Genomic DNA, 24,759 nt, shown 5'->3' on the forward strand with positions numbered 1-24,759 from the left:
TGAAAACAAACAAAACAGCTAGTAATAATGCCAACACTTGCTATCGAATGGAATACCCAGGTAGATTTAATGTCATAAATATAAAACATCCTGATAAATTTAATATATTGTCTGCCAAATTTCAAAATTCCAGATGTGGATGAAGGTCATAACTACAGTATATGCTTTCATGTACAAAAACTTGTAGGCTCATAAGCTAATAATACAGAGACAAACCTAGCTAGTCATTTTGGCCCACATCTGTTCCCATCACTATGGAGTCAGAGTTTTATGGATTATCAAATTCATAACTCCTATTTTCAGGACAACCAGGGCTACACAGAGATACTTTGTCTTCGATATGAAAAACAGACAAAAATACATATTAAAAAATACAAAAAATATCATTCTAGCAAAGTAGCATAGCATTGAATAACAATTACTTCTACAGTATCTTTGTGACTTATGGATAGAGTCTTTAATGGTCAGGACATGATGGCAGAAGAAGGAAGCTGACTGATGAGTTTCAACAACAACAGAGTGGACACAAAGAAAAGGAAAAGGTATGAGTGAGTGTATAGGTACTCAAATAACATCCCCATTTTGTAATTGAAAGGCTTCTCTACAAATCATTCCCTAAGGTCCTCAAAAAAGCCACAGAGGAGAGACTAGTGTTCATAGTCATCATACTATGTAGGAGCTTTTATGAGTCAATCAACTACACTGTAATTCTGGTCACTATAGGCTCATCATCATCATTTCACGAAAATATATGCCTTCCGGTTGGTGCCAATGCCAGGCCAACTTGGGCCTGAACTCGGTGGACAGTCCCATGGTCCCCAGAGGACTCTCCACCCCTCAGGCACCCTAGCACACCCAGGATCTTAGGATCACTGGTGAGTAGAACACAACATCTGTTCCAACATTACCGTGCCTGGGACCAGTTGGGACACAGACGCAAGAACCCCGCCTGAGCAGTGGCTCAGTGTGGGGAACCGCAAATGCCATTACAAGATGGCGCTGGTTTCAATAAGCCGACACCCATGAATATGGGTAAACAACCAATGTGCGCATGTGCATAAGAGTTTTTTGCAGTCACTGCCTGGCCCGACGCATATTAATGAGGTACTTGTAGCATAATCAATCAGGTATGGACACGTCACTCCTAGGCCTATATAAGCAGCACCAATTCTGGGCTTGGGGTCTCTTCACCTCTGCAATCAAGCTCTCCCAATAAACGTGTGCAGAAGGATCCTGTTTCAGCATCGTTTTTTGCTGGCAAATCAGGTGCGCGCAAGAGCTCAGGTTCCTTCAGGTCAGCACTGGTCTACCTTGGTTTCAAAATCAGTGGACAGACCCATGGTCCCCAAAGGAGACACCACTTCCAGGCAATCTAACACAACCAGGATCTTAGGATCCCAGGATCCCAGGGGCTTGGTCACACCAGGATCTAAGGGTCTCAGAGGAAGCTTGACTGCCAAGAACTCTGACACACCTAGAATCTCAGCATCACAAGATCCCAGAATCCCAGGATCACAAAGAAAGCTGAACTCTTAGAAGTTCTGACTCAACTGGGATTACAGGAAGGACAGGTTCCAATCAGATATATCGAGGGCAGGGAGAACTTGAGATAATCAGATGGCTGGAGGCAAGCATAAGAACAGAAACACCAGATACCAAGGTTACTTGGCATTATCAGAATCCAACTCTCCCACCATAGCAAGTCCTGGATATACCATCACACAAGAAAAGCAAGATATGAATCTAAAGTCACTTCCCATGATCATGATGGAGGACTATAAGGACAATAACTCCCTTAAAGAAATACAGGAGAACATATCTAAAAAGGTGAAAAAATTGAACAAAACGATCCAGGATCAAAAACTGGAAGTAGAAACAATAAAAAAAAATCACTAAGGGAGAAACTCTGGAAAAAGAAAACCTAAAAATGAAGTCAGGAGCCATAGATGCAAACATAACAAACAGAATACAAGAGAGAGAAGAGCTCAGGTGCAGAAGCTACCATAGAAAACATTGACACAACAATCAAAGAAAATGAGAAATGCAAAAAGCTCCTAACCCAAAACATCCAGGAAATCCAGGACACAATGAGAAGACCAAATAGGTTAGATAAATAGGTTAGAGAAGAAAGATTTACAACTTAAAGGGCCAGTAAATATCTTCAACAAAATCATGGAAGAAAACTTCGCCAACTTAAAGAAAGAGATGCCCATGAAGATACAAGAAGCCTACAGAGTACCAAATAGATTGGACCAGAAAAGAAATTCATCCTGTCACATAATAATCAAAACACCAAATGCACTAAACAAAGAAAGAATAGTAAAAGCAGTAAGGGAAAAAGGTCAAGTAACATATAAAGGCAGACTTATCAGAATTACACCTGACTTCTTGCCAGAGACTATGAAAGCCAGAAGATCCTGGGCAGATTTCATACAGACCCTAAGACAGCACAAATGCCAGCCCAGGATACTATACCCAGCAAAACTCTCCATTACCATAGATGGAGAAGCCAAGGTATCCAATGACAAAAACAAATTTATACAACATCTTTCCACAAATCCACCCATTCAAAGGATAATAAAGGGAAAACCCCAACACAAGAAGAGAAACTATGCTCTAGAAAAAGCAAGAAAATAATCTTTCAACAAACCTAAGAGAAGATAACCACATTTTACTGGCTGATTTTGTGTGTCAACTTGACACAGACTGGCGTTATCACAAAGAAAGGAGCTTCAGTTCGGGAAGTGGCTCCATGAGATCCAGCTGTGGGGCATTTTCTCAATTAGTGATCAAGGGAGAAAGGCCCCTTGTGGGTGGGACCATCTCTGGGCTGGTAGTCTTGGTTCTATTCGAGAGCAGGCTGAGCAAGCCAGGGGAAGCAAGCCAATAAAGAACATTCCTCCATGGCCTCTGCATCAGCTCCTGCTTCCTGACCTGCTTGAGTTCCAGTCCTGACTTCCTTTGGTGATGAACAGCAGTATGGAAGTGTAAGCTGAATAAACCCTTTCCTCCCCAACTTGCTTCCTGGTCATGATGTTTGTGCAGGAATAGAAACCCTGACTAAGACAAATTGGTACCAGAAGAGTGGGGTATTCCTGTGACAACTTGACCATGTTTTGGGGAGGACTGTAGAAGAACTTTGGAACTTTGGGCTAGAAGATCCATTTGGTGTTAAGAGCTCTGCCTGATGTTGTGTAGGAGCTTGGAAGATAATGTTCAGAACAGTGCAGAAAATGGAGGTGTGGCTTGTGAAATTTCAGAGGGAAAATTAAAGACTCTTTTCAGGGCCATTGCTATTTTGGATTGTGAAGATTCTGTAGTTTTGGTTAGCTGGGGCTGAAGAATCAGCTGTGATTAACAAGATACCAGAACTACTAAAGTGAAAACTTGGTGTTACTGGGACTATTGACGCTGGTTAGCTGGTTAGCTGGAGTTAAGAAATTAGCGGTGATTAAGAAGAGACCAGCTTCATTGAGGTGACATCTTCTGGGAAGTGTTTTCTGAGAGCACAGAGGCTGTGTTCCAGAGATAACCAAGGTTGTACCTTGTGCTGTGGCTAGACTTTAGAAATGTGTAAGAGTTACCCAGATGGTACTGGTTTTGAAGGCATGAAGGGGTCACACAGAGTAGCTGAGGCTCGGCACTGTGAGAGGCCATGGAAGGCCATTGGTGAAGGTGCAGCCTCAGTTGCAATTGATGGCCCAGGACAGAAGGGGTCATGCAAAGGAGTTGAGGCTTGGCACCATGAAGAGAACCTATGAGAGGCTGTTGGTGAAGTCTAGTTACAGCAGAAGACAGCAGTGTTTGGAGATGCCAGTACCATGAGATGACCACCAAGAACAGCAGCAGCAGTGGAGTAACAGGCAGCTGGAGCCTAGAAGACAAGGTGTGTGCTACAAAGGACAGGGCTGGAGAAGTGACCCAAGCCCTTGGAGGAGCCCAGACATTGGACAGTTGGAGTTTAAGTTTTGCTTTTGATTATGACTGTGCCCTGATATTTTTCCCTCTTGAAGGAAGAAAACATTTTAGTGGAGCCCACAGTTAAGAGACTTTGAATTTTAAAAGATACTGGACATTTTAAAGGGATTGAACTTTTAAAATGTAAAGACTTTGGGACAGTTAAAGTTATTTAGATCTTGGGGATGAATAAGAATGTAAGGGTTGAGGCTTAATAGTGATGTGTTTGTGTGTCAAGTTGACAAGGGGTCAATTGTACTGGCTGATTTTGTGTGTCAACTTGACACAGACTGGCGTTATCACAAAGAAAGGAGCTTCAGTTCGGGAAGTGGCTCCATGAGATCCAGCTGTGGGGCATTTTCTCAATTAGTGATCAAGGGAGAAAGGCCCCTTGTGGGTGGGACCATCTCTGGGCTGGTAGTCTTGGTTCTATAAGAGAGCAGGCTGAGCAAGCCAGGGGAAGCAAGCCAATAAAGAACATTCCTCCATGGCCTCTGCATCAGCTCCTGCTTCCTGACCTGCTTGAGTTCCAGTCCTGACTTCCTTTGGTGATGAACAGCAGTATGGAAGTGTAAGCTGAATAAACCCTTTCCTCCCCAACTTGCTTCCTAGTCATGAAGTTTGTGCAGGAACAGAAACCCTAACTAAGATACACATGAATAAAATTTCAACTGTAACGAGAAAATAACAGGAAGCAACAATGACTTTTCCTTAATATCTCTTAATATCAAAGGACTCAACTTACCAACAAAAAAACATAGTGTAACAGACTGGTTACATAAACAGGACCCAACATTTTGCTGCGTACAGGACACCCAACTCAGTGACAAGGACAGACACTACCTCAGAGTAAAAGGCTGGAAAACAATTTTCCAAGCAAATGGTCCCAAGAAACAAGCTGGAGTAGCCATACTAATATCGAATAAAATCAACTGTAAACCTAAGTTATCAAAAAAGATAAGGAGGGACACTTCATACTCTTCAAAGATAAAATTTACTAAGATGAACTCACAATTTTGAACAGCTATGCCCCAAATGCAAGGGCATCCACCACATTCATTAAAGAAATGTTATTAAAGCTAAAAACACAAATTGAACCGCACACAACAATAATGGGAGACTTAGAGCTGCAAGATCTTCGGCTCCAGACAACCGGCCACCTTCCTGGTGAGAGCACAGGGGTCCGCCCAGCCTGAGAGGTTTCTGCCTCAGGCCCCGGTGGGAGCCTCCTTGGCTCCGGGACTCTGAGGAGGGCAGGCTGCACGGGTGAGGGTGTGGAATACAGAGGCCAGCCGTTTCTGGGACAGGCGAGAGCCACAGAGCTTCTGAGGCGGCGCCATCTTCGGCTCCAGACAACCGGCCACCTTCCTGGCCAAAGCAACACAGCTTCTGGGAAAGATCCTGTTTTGGGCCTTCATCTTCAGCAAGGAGGAGTTCCAAACACCAGATAACTGTGCACCTTCCCTGAAAGAGGAGAGCTTGCCTGCAGAGACTGCTCTGACCACTGAAACTCAAAGGAGAGAGCTAGTCTCCCACGTCTGCTGATAGAGGGTAACAAAATCAACAGAGGAACAATCTCTAAACAAAGACAACTATAACAACTAACTCCAGAGATTGCCAGATGGCGAAAGGTAGACGTAAGAATCCTACTAACAGAAACCAGGACCACTCACCACCATCAGAACCCAGAACGCCCACTTCGCCCAGTCCAGGGCATCCTAACACACCTGAAAAGGTAGACCTGGATTTAAAAGCATATCTCATAATGATGGTAGAAGACATCAAGAAGGAATTTAATAACTCACTTAAAAAAATACAGAAGAACACTGCTAAAGAGTTACAAGTCCTTAAAGAAAAACAGGAAAACACAACCAAACAGGTAGAAGTCCTTATAGAAAAACAGGAAAACACATCCAAACAGATGATGGAAATTAACAAAAACATACTAGACCTAAAAAGGAAAGTAGACACAATGAAGAAAACCCAAAGTGAGGCAACGCTGGAGATAGAAACCCTAGGAAAGAAATCTGGAACCATAGATGCCAGCATCAGCAACAGAATACAAGAGATGGAAGAGAGAATCTCAGGTGCAGAAGATTCCATAGAGAACATCGGCACAACAATCAAAGATAATACAAAATGCAAAAAGATCCTAACTCAAAACATCCAGGAAATCCAGGACACAATGAGAAGACCAAACCTACGCATAATAGGAGTGGATGAAAATGAAGATTTTCAACTCAAAGGACCAGCAAACATCTTCAACAAAATTATTGAAGAAAACTTCCCAAATCTAAAGAAAGAGATGCCCATGAACATACAAGAAGCCTACAGAACTCCAAATAGACTGGACCAGAAAAGAAATTCCTCCCAACACATAAAAATCAGAACATCAAATGCACTAAATAAAGATAGAATACTAAAAGCAGTAAGGGAAAAAGGTCAAGTAACATATAAAGGCAAGCCTATCAGAATTACACCAGATTTTTCACCAGAGACTATGAAAGCCAGAAGAGCCTGGACAGATGTTATACAGACACTAAGAGAACACAAATTCCAGCCCAGGCTACTATACCCGGCCAAACTCTCAATTACCATAGATGGAGAAACCAAAGTATTCCACGACAAAACTAAATTCACCCATTATCTCTCCACGAATCCAGCCCTTCAAAGGATAATAACAGAAAAAAACCAATACAAGAACGGGAACCACGCCCTAGAAAAAACAAGAAGATAATATCTCAACAAAACTAAAAGAAGACAGCCACAAGAACAGAATGCCAACTTTAACAACAAAAATAACAGGAAGCAACAATTACTTTTCCTTAATATCTCTTAATATCAATGGTCTCAATTCCCCAATAAAAAGACATAGACTAACAGTATGGCTACACAAACAGGACCCAACATTTTGCTGCTTACAGGAAACTCATCTCAGAGAAAAAGATAGACACTACCTCAGAATGAAAGGCTGGAAAACAATTTTCCAAGCAAATGGTCTGAAGAAACAAGCTGGAGTAGCCATCCTAATATCTGATAAGATTGACTTCCAACCCAAAGTCATCAAAAAAGACAAGGAGGGGCACTTCATACTCATCAAAGGTAAAATCCTCCAAGAGGAACTCTCAATTCTGAATATCTATGCTCCAAATACAAGGGCAGCCACATTCATTAAAGAAACTTTAGTAAGGTCAAAGCACACATTGCACCTCACACAATAATAGTGGGAGACTTCAACACACCACTTTCACCAATGGACAGATCATGGAAACAGAAACTAAACAGGGACACAGTGAAACTAACAGAAGTGATGAAACAAATGGACTTAACAGATATCTACAGAACATTTTATCCTAAAACAAAAGGATATACCTTCTTCTCAGCACCTCATGGTACCTTCTCTAAAATTGACCACATAATTGGTCACAAAACAAGCCTCAACATATACAAAAATATTGAAATTGTCCCATGCATCCTATCAGATCACCATGGACTAAGGCTGATCTTCAATAACAAAATAAATAATAGAAAGCCAACATTCACGTGGAAACTGAACAACACTCTTCTCAATGATACCTTGGTCAAGGAAAGAATAAAGAAAGAAATTAAGGACTTTTTGGAGTTTAATGAAAATGAAGCCACAACATACCCAAACCTATGGGACACAATGAAAGCATTCCTAAGAGGAAAACTCATAGCTCTGAGTGCCTCCAAAAAGGAACTAGAGAGAGCACACATTAGCAGCTTGACAACACACCTAAAAGATCTAGAAGAAAAGGAAGCAAATTCACCCAAGAGGAGTAGAAGGCAGGAAATAATCAAACTCAGGGGTGAAATCAACCAAGTGGAAACAAGAAGAACTGTTCAAAGAATCAACCAATCAAGGAGCTGGTTTTGAGAAAATCAACAAGATATATAAACCCTTACCCAGACTCACTAGAGGGCACAGGGAAAGCATACTAATTAACAAAATCAGAAATGAAAAGAAAGACATAACAACAGATCCTGAAGAAATTCAAAACACCATCAGATCCTTCTACAAAAGGCTATACTCAACAAAACTGGAAAACCTGGATGAAATGGACAAGTTTCTAGACAGATGCCAGGTACCAAAGCTAAATCAAGATCAGGTTAATGATCTCAACAGTCCTATATCCCCTAAAGAAATAGAAGCAGTCATTAATAGTCTCCCAGCCAAAAAAAGCACAGGACCAGATGGGTTTAGTGCAGAGTTCTATCAGACCTTCAAAGAAGACCTAATTCCAGTTCTTCACAAACTATTCCACAAAATAGAAATGGAAGGTACTCTACCCAACTCATTCTATGAAGCCACAATTACTCTGATACCTAAACCACAAAAAGACCCAACAAAGATAGAGAACTTCAGACCAATTTCTCTTATGAATATCGATGCAAAAATCCTCAATAAAGTTCTTGCTAACCGAATCCAAGAACACATCAAAACAATCATCCATCCTGACCAACTAGGTTTCATCCCAGGGATGCAGGGATGGTTCAATATACGGAAATCCATCAATGTAATCCAGTATATAAACAAACTCAAAGACAAAAACCACATGATCGTCTCGTTAGATGCTGAGAAAGCATTTGACAAAATCCAACATCCATTCATGATAAAAGTCTTGGAAAGATCAGGAATTCAAGGCCCATACATAAACATGATAAAAGCAATCTACAACAAACCAATAGCCAACATCAAAGTAAATGGTGAGAAGCTGGGTCCCCACTAAAATCAGGGACTAGACAAGGCTGTCCACTCTCGCCCTACCTATTCAACATTGTACTTGAAGTCCTAGCGAGAGCAATTAGACAACAAAAGGAGACCAAGGGGATACAAATTGGAAAGGAAGAAGTCAAAATATCACTTTTTGCAGATGATATGATAGTATATATAAGTGACCCTAAAAATTCCACCAGAGAACTCCTAAGCCTGACAAACAGCTTCAATAAAGTAGCTGGATATAAAATTAACTCAAACAAGTCAATGGCCTTTCTATAAACAAAGAATAAACAGGCTGAGAAAGAAATTAGGGAAACAACACCGTTCTCAATAGTCACAAATAATATAAAATACCTTGGCGTGACTCTAACTAAGGAAGTGAAAGATCTGTATGATAAGAACTTCAAGTCTCTAAAGAAAGAAATTAAAGAGGATCTCAGAAGATGGAAAGATCTCCCATGCTCATGGATTGGCAGGATCAACATTGTAAAAATGGCCATCTTCCCAAAAGCAATCTACAGATTCAATGCAATCCCCATCAAAATTCCAACTCAATTCTTCAACGAATTAGAAAGGGCAATCAGCAGATTCATCTGGAATAACAAAAAACTGAGGATAGCAAAAACTCTTCTCAAGGATAAAAGAACCTCTGGTGGAATCACCATGCCGGACCTAAAACTGTACTACAGAGCAATTGTGATCAAAACTGCATGGTACTGGTATAGTAACAGACAAGTAGACCAATGGAATAGAATTGAAGACCCAGAGATGAATCCACACACCTATGGTCACTTGATCTTTGACAAGGGAGCTATAACCATCCAGTGGAAAAAAGACAGCATTTTCAACAAATGGTGCTGGTACAACTGGCGGTTATCATGTAGAAGAATGCGAATTGATCCATTTCTATCTCCTTGTACTAAGGTCAAATCTAAGTGGATTAAGGAACTCCACATAAAACCAGAGACACTGAAACTTATAGAGGAGAAAGTAGGGAAAAGCCTCGAAGATATGGGTACAGGGGGAAAATTTCTGAATAGAACAGCAATGGCTTGTGCTGTAAGATCAAGAATCGATAAATGGGACCTCATAAAATTGCAAAGCTTCTGCAAAGCAAAATACACCGTCAATAAGACAAAAAGGCCACCAACAGATTAAGAAAGGATCTTTACCTATCCCAAATTGGATAGGGGACTAATATCCAATATAGATAAAGAACTCAAGAAGGTGGAATCCAGAAAATCAAATAACCCCATTAAAAAATGGGGCTCAGAGCTAAACAAAGAATTCTCACCTGAGGAATACCGAATGGCAGAGAAGCACCTGAAAAAATGTTCAACATCCTTAATCATCAGGGAAATGCAAATCAAAACAACACTGAGATTCCACTTCACTCCAGTCAGAATGGCTAAGATCAAAAACTCAGGTGACAGCAGATGCTGGCAAGGATGTGGAGAAAGGGGAACACTCCTCCATTGTTGGTGGGATTACAAGCTTGTACAACCACTCTGGAAATCAGTCTGGTGGTTCCTCTGAAAATTGGACATAGTACTACCGGAGGATCCCGCAATACCTCTCCTGGGCATATATCCAGAAGATGTCCCAACCGGTAAGAAGAACACATGCTCCACTATGTTCATAGCAGCCTTATTTACAATAGCCAGAAGCTGGAAAGAACCCAGATGCCCCTCAACAGAGGAATGGATACAGAAAATGTGGTACATTTACACAATGGAATACTACTCAGCTATTAAAAAAATGAATTTATGAAATTCCTAGGCAAATGGATGGACCTGGAGGGTATCATCCTGAGTGAGGTAACCCAATCACAAAGGAACTCGCACAATATGTACTCACTGATAAGTGGATATTAGCCCAGAAACTTAGGATACCCAAGATATAAGATACAACTTGCCAAACGCATGAAATTCAAGAACAACGAAGACAAAGTGTGGACACTTTACCCTTTCTTAGAAATGGGAACAAAACACCCATAGAAGGAGTTACAGAGACAAAATTTGGAGCTCTGACGAAAGGATGGACCATCTAGTGATTGCAATATGCAGGGATCCATCCTATAATCAGCTTCCAAATGCTGACACCATTGCATACACTAGCAAGATTTTGCTGAAAGGACCCAGATATAGCTGTCTCTTGTGAGACTATGCCGGGGCCTAGCAAACACAGAAGTGGATGATCACAGTCAGCTATTGGATGGGTCACACGGCCCCTAATGGAGGAGCTGGAGAAATTACCAAGGAGCTGGGGGGAGCTGCAACCCTATAGGTAGAACAACAATATGAACTGACCAGTACCCGGGAGCTCTTGTCTTTAGCTGCATATGTATCAAAAGATGGCCTGGTCGGTCATCACTGCAAAGAGAGGCCCATTGGACTTGCAAACTTTGTATGCCCCAGTACGGGGGAACGCCAGGGCCAAAAAGGGGCAGTGGTTGGGTAGGGGATTGGGGGGGTGGGTATGGGGGACCTTTGGGATAACATTGAAAATGTGAACGAGGAAAATACCTAATTAAAAAAAACAATAATAAAAAAATAATAATAATGGGAGACTTCAACACCCCACTCTCATCAGTGGATAGATCTTTGGAAACAGAAACTAAACAGAGACACAGTGAAACTAACAGAAATTATGAAACAAATGGATTTAACTGATATTTATAGAACATTTTATCCTAAAACAAAAGGATATATCTTTTTCTGAGCACCTCAGGGTACCTTCTCTAAAACTGACCATATAATTGGTCACAAAACAGGCCTTAACAGATACAAAAATATTGAAATAATCTCATGCATCCTATCAGATCACCACGAACTAAGGCTGATCTTCAATAACAAAATAAATAATAGAAAGCCCACATACATGTGGAAGCTGAGCAACAGTCTATTCAATGATAACTTGCTCAAGGAAGAAATAAGAAAGACGTTAAAGACTTTTAGAGTTTAATGAAAATAAAGCCACAACACACCCAAACTTATGGGACACAAAGAAAGCTTTCCTAAGAGGAAAACTCATAGCTCTGAGTGCCTCCAAAAAGAATCTGGAGAGAGCATACACTAGCAGCTTGACAGCACACCTAAATGCTCTAGAACAAAAGGAAGCAATTTCACTCAAGAGGAGCAGATGGCAGGAAATAATCAAACTCAGGGCTGAAATCAACCAAATAGAAACAAAAAGAACTTTACAAAGAATCAACCAAACCAGGAGCTGGTTCTTTGAGAAAATCAACAAGATTGATAAACCCTTAGCCAAACTCACTAGAGGGCACAGGGAGAGTCTCCTAATTAACAAAATCAGAAATGAAAGGGAGACATAACAACAGAATCCGAGGAAATCCAAAACATCATCAGATCCTACTACAAAAGGCTATACTGAACAAAACTGGAAAACCTGGATGAAATGGACAAATTTCTAGACAGATACCAGGTACCAAAGTTAAATCAGGATCAGATTAATGATCTAAGCAGTTCCATATGCCCTAAAGAAATAGAAGCAGTCATTAATAATCTCCCAACAACAACAAAAAAAAAGCCCAGGACCAGATGGGTTTAGGGCAGGGTTCTATATAACCTTCAGAGAAGACCTAATTCCAATAATTCTCAAACTGTTTCACAAAATAGAAACAGAAGGTACCCTACCCAATTCATTCTATGAAGCCACAATTACTCTGATACCTAAACCACATAAAGACCCAAAAAAGAAAGAGAACTATAGACCAATTTCTCTCATGAATACCGATGCAAAAATACTCAATAAAATCCTCCCAAAACGAATCCAAGAACACATCAAAATGATCATCCATCTTGATCAAGTAGGCTTCATCCCAGGGATGCAGGGATAGATCAATATACAGAAATCCATCAGCGTTATCCACTATATAAACAAACTTAAAGACAAAAACCACATGATCATCTCATTAGATGGTGAGAAAGCATTTGACAAAATCCAACACACAGTCATGATAAAGTCTTGAAAAGATCAGGAGTTCAAGGCCCAAACCTAAACATAATAAAAGCAATATAGAGCAAACGAGTAGCCAACATCAATCTAAATGGAGAGAAACTTGAAGCAATTCCACTAAAATCAGTGACTAGATGAGGATGTTCCCTCCCTCCATGCCTATTCAGTATAGTCCCTGAAGTCCTCGCCAGAACAATTAGACAACAAAAGGAGATCAAAGCGATACAAATAGGAAAGGAAGAAGTTAAAATATCACTATTTGCAGGTGATATGATAGTATATATAAGTGAGTTTAGAGAACTCCTAAACTTGATAAACAGCTTCAGTGAAGTAGCTAGATACAATATTAACTCAAACAAATCAGTGGCCTTTCTATACACAAAGGATAAACAGGCTAGGAAAGAAATTAGGGAAACAACACCCTTCACAATAGTCACAAATAATATAAAATACCTTGGCGTGACTCTAACTAAGGAAGTGAAAGATCTGTATGATAAGAACTTCAAGTCTCTGAGAAAGAAATTAAAGAAGATCTCAGAAGATGGAAAGATCTCCCATGTTCATAGATTGGTAGGATTAATATAGTAAAAATGGCTATCCTTCCGAAAGCAATCTACAGATTCAATGCAATCCCCATCAAAATCCCAACTCAATTCTTCACAGAGTTAGAAAGGGCAATTTGCAAATTCATCTGGAATAATAAAAAACTTAGGATAGCAAAAACTATTCTCAACAATAAAAGAACCTCTGGGGGAATCACCATGTCTGACCTCAAGCGTACTATAGAGCAGTTGTGATAAAAACTGCATGGTACTGGTACAGCGACAGACAGGTAGATCAATGGAATAGAATTAAAGACCCGGAAATGAACCCACACACCTATGGTCATTTGATCTATGACAAAGGAGCTAAAACCATTCAGTGGAAAAAAGACAGCATTTTCAAAAAATGGTGCTGGCTGAACTGGTGGTTAGCATGTAGAAGAATGCAAATTGATCCATTCTTATCTCCTTGTACAAAGCTCAAGTCTAAGTGGATCAAGGAACTCCACATAAAACCAGAGACACCGAAACTTATAGAGGAGAAAGTGGGGAAGAGCCTTAAAGATATGGGTACAGGGGAAAAATTACTGAGTAGAACAGCAATGGCTGTGCTGTAAGATCAAGAATGGACAAATGGGGCCTCATTGAATTGCAAAGCTTCGTAAAGCAAAGGACACTGTCAATAAGACAATACAGCAACCAACAGATTGGGAAAAGATCTTTACCAATCCTAAATCCAATAGGGGGCTAATATCTACTAAATATAAAAAACTCAAGAAGTTGGACTCCAGAAAACCAAATGACCCTATTTAAAAAAAATGGGGTACAGAGCCAAACAAAGAATTTTTGACTGAGGAATTCTGAATGGTTCAGAAGAACATAAAAGATGTTCAGTATCCTTAATCATCAGGAAAATGCACATCAAAACAACCCTGAGATTCCAGCTCACACCTGTCAGAATGGCTAAGATCAAAAACTCAGGTGACAGCAGATGCTGGCAAGGATGTGAAGAAAGAGAAACACTCCTCCACTGCTGGTGAGATTGCAAGCTGGTACAACCACTCTTGAAGTCAGTTTAGCTATTCCTCAGAAAGTTGGGCATAGTTCTACCAAAGATCTAGCTATACTACTCCTGGGCATATACCCAGAGGATGCTCCAACTTGTAATAAGGACATATGCTCCACTATGTTCATGGTAGCCTTATTTATAATAGCCAGATGCTGGAAAGAACCCAGATGTCCCTCAACAGAGAAATGGATACAGAAAATGTGGTACATTTACACAATGGAGTACTACTCAGCTATTAGAAACAATGAATTCATGAAATTCTTAGTCAAATGGATGTATCTGGAGCATATAATCCTAAGTGAGGTAACCCAATCACAAAAGAACAATGCACTCAGTGATAAGTTGATATTAGCCCAGAAGCTCAGAATATCCTAGTATTTCCAAAACACATGATAATCAAGAAGGAAGACCAAAGTGTGGATACTTTGATCCTTAGAAGGGGGAACAAAATACCCATGGAATGAGTTAGAGATGAAATTCGGAGCAGAGACTGAAGGAATGACCATCCAGAAAATACCCATCTAGGGATCCATCATATAAACAACCACCAAACCCGGACACTATTGCAGGTGCCAACAAGATTTTTCTGACAGGAGCCTGATAAAGCTGAATCCTGAGAGGCTCTGCCAGTGCCTGACTAATACAGAAGTGGATGATCACAGTCATCCATTAGACAGATCACAGGGTCCCCAGTGAAGGAGCTAGCGACCGTACCCAAAGCTGAAGGGGTTTGCAGCCCCCTAGGAGGAACAACAATATGAGCTAACTGGCAAACCCAGAGCTCCCTGGGACTAAGCCACCAATCAAAGAAAACACATGGAGGGACTCTTGGCTTTAGTTGCATATGTAGCAGAGGATGGCCTAGTCAATGGGAGGAGAGCCTCTTGGTCCTGTGAAGGTGCTTTGCCCCAGTATGGGGAAATGCCTAGGCCAGGAAGCAGGAGTAGGTGGGTTGGGGAGCAGGGGGAGGGGGAAGGGTAACTAGGAAAGGGGATAACATTTGAAATGTAAATAAAGAGCATATCTAATAAAACAATAGAAAAAATATGCAGTCTAAATTCAATGATCTGTATAATCTGTAACAGTCCCTAAACTCTTCAAAAGTTCAAAGATTTATTTGACACTCTAAGCAATCTCTTGACTGCCACATATTGTGATATCAGATAACATTTTGTGTCTTTCCAGTATATAATAGCACAGGATACACAATCCTATTTCAATAGTGAGAAATGTGTACATTAGATCATAGCAGGAAACCCAAGAGGGCAAACAGGAAACTCTGTAGCTGTCTCAGACACATGGGGCTTCAGTTTCAACATGCTTACATGGCTCTATCCCTGCAACTTCTCACACATCTCTCAGTTTCAGCACTTCCACTCCCTATATGCATCTCTCCATGGCAGATTCTCATATCATAGGTATCTCAACATCTTGTGGTCTCAAAATGCAACTGAGGCACCATCCTCATGGGTGCATGCAATGAACTCTCACAGAATCTTCACTGGAGCTATGACTCTGCCAAATACAGATCGCTGAAATAGTGTTGAACTGACACCAAAACTGAAGAATCCATGACCATAATTTTGCATCTTCCTTGTTTCCAGAACCAGCACAATATGGGTAAGCCTGTGAAGATTGGCTTCTAAATTGAGACGGACCCTGCCACAGGTGGACCATAGTTGCAGTAGGTTTTATATGAAGTTCCTTCCTGGGACTAGGTATCACTTTGCCTACTCATTCCATTAACTGAATGCTTAACAGAAGGGAATCTTACCCTTAGGGCACCTTCTTATGCTTCCAATCCAGAGCAAGGACTTTCTCTTTAATGGTGATAATATCCTTGAAAATCCCTGCCTCTGATTCAGCACTGACTACCATTTGAAATTTCCTAGTGCTGTTTTTTTCTTTTCAAACCACAGACTTTGCATTTCTTTCTACACCACTTGTTTTGTTTGTTTTTGTTTTGTTTTTTCCACTGAAGTCCTGATTGTGTTACAGGTAATAACCATCCAACAGACTCAATATTCCAACTAAGAATCAGCCCCTTATCTTTTGATTCTGCTCCCTCAATTTCAGAGGTCATGGATGAAAACCATTTGTGGCCAAACTATCACACATGACCTCTAGCTAAATTTTTTCATATCATCTATTTCCCCCTGAAATCCTATGACCTCACCTTACTCTGCCCATAATAGTCTAAACAGTGGCATCTACCAGGTCCTACAAGAACAGTAGATGAAGATCTGTGTACAGCTTTCTATGCCTTTGCCATCTCAGTCCTTATGTCTTCCACATTCCTTCAAAAGAAAACATTCACAGGTTCTGTCCAGAATTAAAATCAGTTTTTTGTGTATCATTTTTTTGTTCTAACTTGCTACTCAGGAAATGAACAGTTTTTCTTGATGCTTCTTTCAGATCACAGTACATCATTTTGAGAGCATAAGGTAGAAATGGAAGGTAGATAATACAGGCCAAAATATGGGCATACACTGTTTCCTGGCTTGCTCTCTTGTTTGGTCACTGTCTCATGCTCAGCTAATTAGCTCTCTTACCCTGCCCAGATCCCCTTGCCTAGGGAGATTGCCAACCTCTGTGGAAGTGGCTTCAATCATCAGTCACCAATCACACAACCTCTCACAGACACACTAACCAGCCACTCTGAAGGGGCACACCCTCAACTGAGGTTCCCTCAGGTGAATAGATGCTCTGAAATGTTGAGAACTGAAGATGATTATGACACATAGACGATAATATATGAGAAAGTTTTAGTAACACTTAACTAATGTCTTTCCCTCACCAATCATTTTATTAAACTCCAAACACTGGTGATTATTACAACTGGAAAACATAGATATGCCAATAAATGCACAGATTCTGCCAAATACAGATCGCTGAAGTAGTGATGAACTGACACCAGAACTGAAGAATCCATGACCATAATTTTGCATCTTCCTTGTTTCCAGAACCAGCACAATATGGGAATCTTCAGGATCAAGGAGAGAAAACTAAAATTGATTCTCCACAGAAAGTCCCCAAACCAACAAACTCATGACACAATAGATTAAATTTTCAGAAGACAAAATAGGTGGCAACACTAACTAAAGTACAGACAAACCAATAAATATAGACAGCCCCTCAAATAAGAAATATGGGATTATAGTCAAAATCAAAGAAACCACTGGCCAGCACTCACCCTGTGGGCCATGGTAGTTTCCTTTGCCAATAATAGAAAATGGATTAGGGGGCTATTCCAGTTGGAGAGATCTGCCTAAAGCATACAAATGTTTCAACATTGGAGAAAACTAAAAAGTACTAAAAATACTACTAAAAAGTATCGCCCTTTTCATGATAAGGAAAAGATGTCTGTTAGGATCACTTAGAAGTCATTTTGTTTCCTATGATTAAATACAAATATGCACCAATGGGAGGAAATGCAAACTTTTAAAAACCAAATGCAAGAAAGAAGATCTTTCAAAAACAATGCATGATTTGAACTGTACCCCTAAACATTTCTTTGGTAGTAACTGCTTTATAAGCACTGTTGAAAACATACTTTCTCCTTATTTTAATGTGTTTGTGTGTGAGACTGAATGTCTTCCATGAATGTAGAGGTCACACATAGGGGAAGAGGGTGTCAGATCCCCGAATCTAGAGGGGCAGGACCTTCCAAACTTAGGTTTGGGTGTTTGTATATGAACTCACGTCAACCCTAAAAACAATAGTTGCTCACTGACCTGCTGAGTCCACATAGTATTTTTTATCCAATAAGAAAACAGATTTTCAAAGATGAACAATATGAAAACCCTATGTAAATATACAAGTAAATAAATGATCCCTGGGAACCTCATGCCTCAGTATTAAGATGTTCAATTCAGGACCAGGTAGGATGCCACCAGACCTTCCCGACTTTCTGTTACCTGAGTCCAAATACTCCATGTAGCTCCTAGTGTAGCAGCTTCCTCTTTTTTCCATGCCTCTTGTAGATACATCTAGATTCATCTAGAAACAGACCATTCCCATCTTCCCTTCTCTTCATGCCCCATCTCTGTGTCTGAGCCCCTAACTATTGGCCTACACCCCTGCTCAACCACAAGCCATCCCTGTCAGAAGACTAGGTAGTCTGCCCAAAGACCTACCATTCTCCCAGTTGCCCTTTGCACTGTAACACAATTCTCAGGGGAAGTGTCCTCTCGCTGTGCCCAAGTTTCCTGTAAATACCACAGAGCATCCACAACTGCCCTTCTTTTTCCACCTCAACTGTGTCTTAGCTCTGATGTGGGCACACACCTCTTTTCAACCACATGCCACTCTTGCCAGAAAATCATGTAGGCAGACCTAACACACTACCTAGTACCCTAGATGTAGTTTTCAGTTTCCCCTAGTACTAGACTAGAACATGAAGAGGCAGCTTCATCTCTCTTTGTCAAGTGTCCTATAACCCATTGGCTGAAGAAATGGCTCAGCCATTAAAGGCTAGGCTCACAACTAAAAACATAGGAGAAGACAAACCCAAGAATCAGCAGCTAGACCTATAATCACACCAAACCTAGATGCCCAGACACCAGCTTAGGAACATAACCAATAACAGCCAGGAAAATATGTCACCAAAGGAGCAAAACTATCCCCCCACAAAGCAAATAAACACAGACATCATGAGTCCTATAAACATAACTCAAAATGTTCCCTAAACTATTATAGTTTGATCTTTCAGCTACTATTTTTTTTCGGCAGTTCTTTTTCTTTATTTTATTGGGTATTTATTTCATTTATTTCCAATGCTATCCCAAAAGTCCCCCACATGCTCCCCCCCACCACACTCCCACTTCTTGGCCCTTTCAGCTACTATTGATCTGTCTTCCAAAAGCTCCATGCTCTAGACCTTTCTGTTAATGGAGGTGATCAGAAAGGTGGGCTATGACTAAGCAGCCCCTCACCAAAGTTATCACCAAAATACCTAAGGAAACTACACCATTAATAATTTGAACTTGACCTATGTTAGTGTGATTGTATGTATATACAAATTAAATAAACACAGACTTCATGAGTCCTGTACATATAACTCAAAGTGTTCCCTAAACTGCTGTATTTTGACCTTCCAGCTATTATTGATCTGTCTCCATGCTCTAGAGCTTTCTCTGATAATGGAGGTGATCAGAAAGGTGGACTATGAGTGTGCAGCCCCTCATGACCCCTTGTGGTTTCACGCAGACCCAGACTTACTGAAGCCCACACAAAACAATGTTGAAGAATAACTAAGTGTTTGCTTCATGCCACATGGATTATGTCACAGGATGTGAAGTCTGTACAATCTATCTAACCAACAGCATGCACACCTGAGAAAGTTCTGCATCTCAGAAACTCCTTTTGTACCCTGCAACTGAATTTCCATGAATCGTGCCATTGTGACTGGACATAGTGGAAAAGAAAAAGGATTCGCATCATGTATTACTGAAGGATCATCCCTATCACCTCCTTTCTATCAATTTCTAAACTACTTACAAAATTTGTCACAGAAAACTGAGTGTGGAATGTAAGGGTCAGTACTTTTGGAAACCAGACCTCCCGTTTCCCAGGCCGTCTCCCTACTGTAATCATAGCAAACAACTGCCTTTGTGTACACACTGGACAGTGATATTATAAGCACCCCAGCTTTACACTGCCAGTGCTCTTAAGCCTCCCCCTCCCAGGAAATCCACACTCAGGGAGGGAAACAGGACAAGGGCTTGGGCTCAGATCACCACATTGAGCAATAGAACCACAGTCTGACTCACAGTTCATCTCAGGCAGGGCAGATCAGACTCTGAGAGCGCAGCAGGCAAGTTCTCCTGGCCTGGGGACAGTGGCCACCACACTAACCATGGCATAGCTTGTGGTCTTCCTCACAGCTTGCTACAGATGCATGCTAGGAGAATTCTGGAAAGAACCTGCAAGCTACTTTCCACTGGTGATCTTGATTGCTAGGCCTGCCCAGCTGGGCCTCAGGACAGTAGCAGTTTCTCTACTAAGGGATCAGAGAGCAAATGACTCAGACAGTTGAAGCCTTCCTAACTCTGCCCTTCCATCCTAGGTGCAGACGGAGAGCCCTAGTCTGGGGAGATTGTATTTAATAGAATGTTCCAGTCTCCCAGAGCACTTATTTTCTTCTTCCAAGACACTGGGTCCTTTGTTTGCATAGTCCATTACACACACAATGTCCAATGCAGCCATCTCTACTCATGGTTGGGAAATCCTGCAGCCAAACTTCAGTCAAATTCAAACAGTAACAATAATTAAAGCCAAACATGGTCCTGAATTTTAAAGCAAGGTGCAGTTAATGGGAGGTGAATGGAAAAAAAAAAAAAAAAAAAGGACATGGCTGCTCCTATGTAACATAAGGACAATGTTTACTACACATGAAAGGGAGAACATCTGGGAGAGTCCAGAGGGGATAAATGTGGAGAGAGGAAGGAGGGGAGAAGCAAGAACCAGACCAAGAGATCATGCTGATGAATGGTAGATATAAAAGAGCAGGCAACCAACAGGGTTGGATTACAGGAGGAATGGCAGCTAGGAGAAGGGCAGCCTAACCCCCAGGCTACAAGGCTAGGTATGCCTGTATCAGGTAGGGACTGAGGCCTGCAGAGAGAACCTGTCAGGCAGGTTTGCTTTGATTTGTTAACTAGCCCTCTCAGCTATTTGTTCCAGAGTTTCAGACTTAAAAGTAGGGAGAAAGGAGAGGATGAAATGATTCAATTATACTCTCAAAGGTTGTGTTTAGAGCTTGAAACATACATTATGGTCCAATATTTTTCAGAGACTAAACATATACTAGAACCTTCAAGTATTATTCATATTGTGTATTTTCAGACAAAACAAGTAATATTAATATTAGGCACAGCCACACAGGTTTGTCTAGATCTTGTATAGCTTGAATCAGAGTAAATACAAAATTTGGTTTCTAGATAGAAGTTCAGTTCTTTATTCAGATTCCTGATTGCCCTGCTCTGGGAGCCTCCTAGATGCCCAGTTGGGACTTTTACTGATTGTCTAAAACTGACTTCCTGAGTCTGAACAGGTGAGAGGGTGCGCCAGAGAACCTGACAGCCTCTGGAACAGACAGAAGCACAGAGGCGCTGAGGCAGCACCCTGTGTGGGCCGGGGACAGCCGGCCACCTTCCGGACCAGAGGACAGGTGCCCACCCGGCTGGGGAGGCGGCCTAAGCCACAGCAGCAGCGGTCGCCATCTTGGTCCGGGACCCGCCGAACTTAGGAAATTAGTCTGAACAGGTGAGAGGGAGCGCCAGAGAACCTGACAGCCTCTGGAACAGGCAGAAGCACAGAGGGGCTGAGGCAGCACCCTGTGTGGGCCGGGGTCAGCCGGCCACCTTCCGGACCGGAGGACAGGTGCCCGCCCGGCTGGGGAGGCGACCTAAGCCACAGCAGCAGCGGTCGCCATCTTGGTCCGGGACCCGCCGAACTTAGGAAATTAGTCTGAACAGGTGAGAGGGTGCGCCAGAGAACCTGACAGCTTCTGGAACAGGCGGAAGCACAGAGGCGCTGAGGCAGCACCCTGCGTGGGCCGGGGACAGCCGGCCACCTTCCGGACCAGAGGACAGGTGCCCACCCGGCTGGGGAGGCGGCCTAAGCCACAGCAGCAGCGGTCGCCATCTTGGTCCGGGACCCGCCGAACTTAGGAAATTAGTCTGAACAGGTGAGAGGGTGCGCCAGAGAACCTGACAGCTTCTGGAACAGGCAGAAGCACAGAGGCGTTGAGGCAGCACCCTGTGTGGGCCGGGGACAGCCGGCCACCTTCCGGACCAGAGGACAGGTGCCCGCCCGGCTGGGGAGGCGACCTAAGCCACAGCAGCAGCGGTCTCCATCTTGGTCCCGGGACTCCAAGGAACTTAGGAATTTAGTCTGCTTAGGTGAGAGTCTGTACCACCTGGGAACTGCCAAAGCAACACAGTGTCTGAGAAAGGTCCTGTTTTGGGCCTTCTTCTTCGGCCAGGAGGAGGTCCAAATACAAGATATCTGCGCACCTTCCCTGTAAGAGAGCTTGCCAGCAGAGAGTGCTCTGAGCACTGAAACTCAGAGGAGAGAATCTGTCTCCCAGGTCTGCTGATAGACGGTAACAGAATCACCAGAAGAACAATCTCTAAACAGATTCAACTATAACTACTAACTCCAGAGATTACCAGATGGCGAAAGGTAAACGGAGGAATCTTACTAACAGGAACCAAGACCACTCACCATCACCAGAACCCAGCACACCCACTTCGCCCAGTCCAGGGAACCCCAACACACCTGAGAACCTAGACCTAGATTTAAAAGCATATCTCATGATGATGGTAGAGGACATCAAGAAGGACTTTAATAAATCACTTAAAGAAATACAGGAGAACACTGCTAAAGAGTTACAAGTCCTTAAAGAAAAACAGGAAAACACAATCAAACAGGTAGAAGTCCTTACAGAAAAAGAGGAAAAAACATACAAACAGGTGATGGAAATGAACAAAACCATACTAGACCTAAAAAGGGAAGTAGACACAATAAAGAAAACTCAAAGCGAGGCAACTCTAGAGATAGAAACCCTAGGAAAGAAATCTGGAACCATAGATTTGAGCATCAGCAACAGAATACAAGAGATGGAAGAGAGAATCTCAGGTGCAGAAGATTCCATAGAGAACATCGGCACAACAATCAAAGAAAATGGAAAATGCAAAAAGATCCTAACTCAAAATATCCAGGAAATCCAGGACACAATAAGAAGACCAAACGTACGGATAATAGGAGTGGATGAGAATGAAGATTTTCAACTCAAAGGTCCAGCAAACATCTTCAACAAAATTATTGAAGAAAACTTCCCAAATCTAAAGAATGAGATGCATATGAACATACAAGAAGCCTACAGAACTCCAAATAGACTGGACCAGAAAAGAAATTCCTCCCGACACATAATAATCAGAACATCAAATGCACTAAATAAAGATAGAATACTAAAAGCAGTAAGGGAAAAAGGTCAAGTAACATATAAAGGCAAGCCTATCAGAATTACACCAGATTTTTCACCAGAGACTATGAAAGCCAGAAGAGCCTGGACAGATGTTATACAGACACTAAGAGAACACAAACTGCAGCCCAGGCTACTATACCCAGCCAAACTCTCAATTATCATAGAGGGAGAAACCAAAGTATTCCACGACAAAACCAAATTCACGCATTATCTCTCCACGAATCCAGCCCTTCAAAGGATAATAACAGAAAAAAACCAATACAAGAACGGGAACAACGCCCTAGAAAAAACAAGAAGGTAATCCCTCAACAAACCTAAAAGAAGACAGCCACAAGAACAGAATGCCACCTTTAACAACTAAAATAACAGGAAGCAACAATTACTTTTCCTTAATATCTCTTAACATCAATGGTCTCAACTCGCCAATAAAAAGACATAGACTAACAAACTGGCTACACAAACAAGACCCAACATTTTGCTGCTTACAGGAAACTCATCTCAGAGAAAAAGATAGACACTACCTCAGAATGAAAGGCTGGAAAACAATTTTCCAAGCAAATGGTATGAAGAAACAAGCAGGAGTAGCCATCCTAATATCTGATAAGATTGACTTCCAACCCAAAGTCATCAAAAAAGACAAGGAGGGACACTTCATTCTCATCAAAGGTAAAATCCTCCAAGAGGAACTCTCAATTCTGAATATCTATGCTCCAAATACAAGAGCAGCCACATTCACTAAAGAAACTTTAGTAAAGCTCAAAGCACACATTGCGCCTCACACAATAATAGTGGGAGACTTCAACACACCACTTTCACCAATGGACAGATCATGGAAACAGAAACTAAACAGGGACACACTGAAACTAACAGAAGTGATGAAACAAATGGATCTGACAGCTATCTACAGAACATTTTTCCCTAAAACAAAAGGATATACCTTCTTCTCAGCACCTCATGGTACCTTCTCCAAAATTGACCACATAATAGGTCACAAATCAGGCCTCAACAGATTCAAAAATATTGAAATTGTCCCATGTATCCTATCAGATCACCATGCACTAAGGCTGATCTTCAATAACAAAATAAATAACAGAAAGCCAACATTCACATGGAAACTGAACAACACTCTTCTCAATGATACCTTGGTCAAGGAAGGAATAAAGAAAGAAATTAAAGACTTTTTAGAGTTTAATGAAAATGAAGCCACAACGTACCCAAACCTTTGGGACACAATGAAAGCATTTCTAAGAGGGAAACTCATAGCTATGAGTGCCTTCAAGAAAAAACGGGAGAGAGCACATACTAGCAGCTTGACAACACATCTAAAAGCTCTAGAAAAAAAGGAAGCAAATTCACCCAAGAGGAGTAGACGGCAGGAAATAATCAAACTCAGGGGTGAAATCAACCAAGTGGAAACAAGAAGAACTATTCAAAGAATTAACCAAACGAGGAGTTGGTTCTTTGAGAAAATCAACAAGAT

General features: G+C 41.6%; 1 protein-coding gene across 2 annotated transcripts in view; it reads right to left on the reverse strand.

Moving 5' to 3' along the window:
* The window catches only part of Zfp442 (zinc finger protein 442), a 49,022-nt gene that overhangs the window by 16,735 nt on the left and 7,528 nt on the right, over positions 1–24,759 (reverse strand). The window contains exon 1 of one of the 2 annotated variants that reach the window (XM_011239742.3): positions 16,502–21,360. The exons of the other annotated variant lie outside the window; for it this stretch is intronic. The gene's annotated coding sequence lies outside the window, so the exon portion shown is untranslated. Of the gene's footprint in view, positions 1–16,501; positions 21,361–24,759 lie in introns of those variants that run through there. 2 annotated transcript variants of the gene reach the window in all.

Source organism: Mus musculus, chromosome 2 (genome assembly GCF_000001635.26).
Source record: "Mus musculus strain C57BL/6J chromosome 2, GRCm38.p6 C57BL/6J".
NCBI lineage: Eukaryota > Metazoa > Chordata > Mammalia > Rodentia > Muridae > Mus > Mus musculus.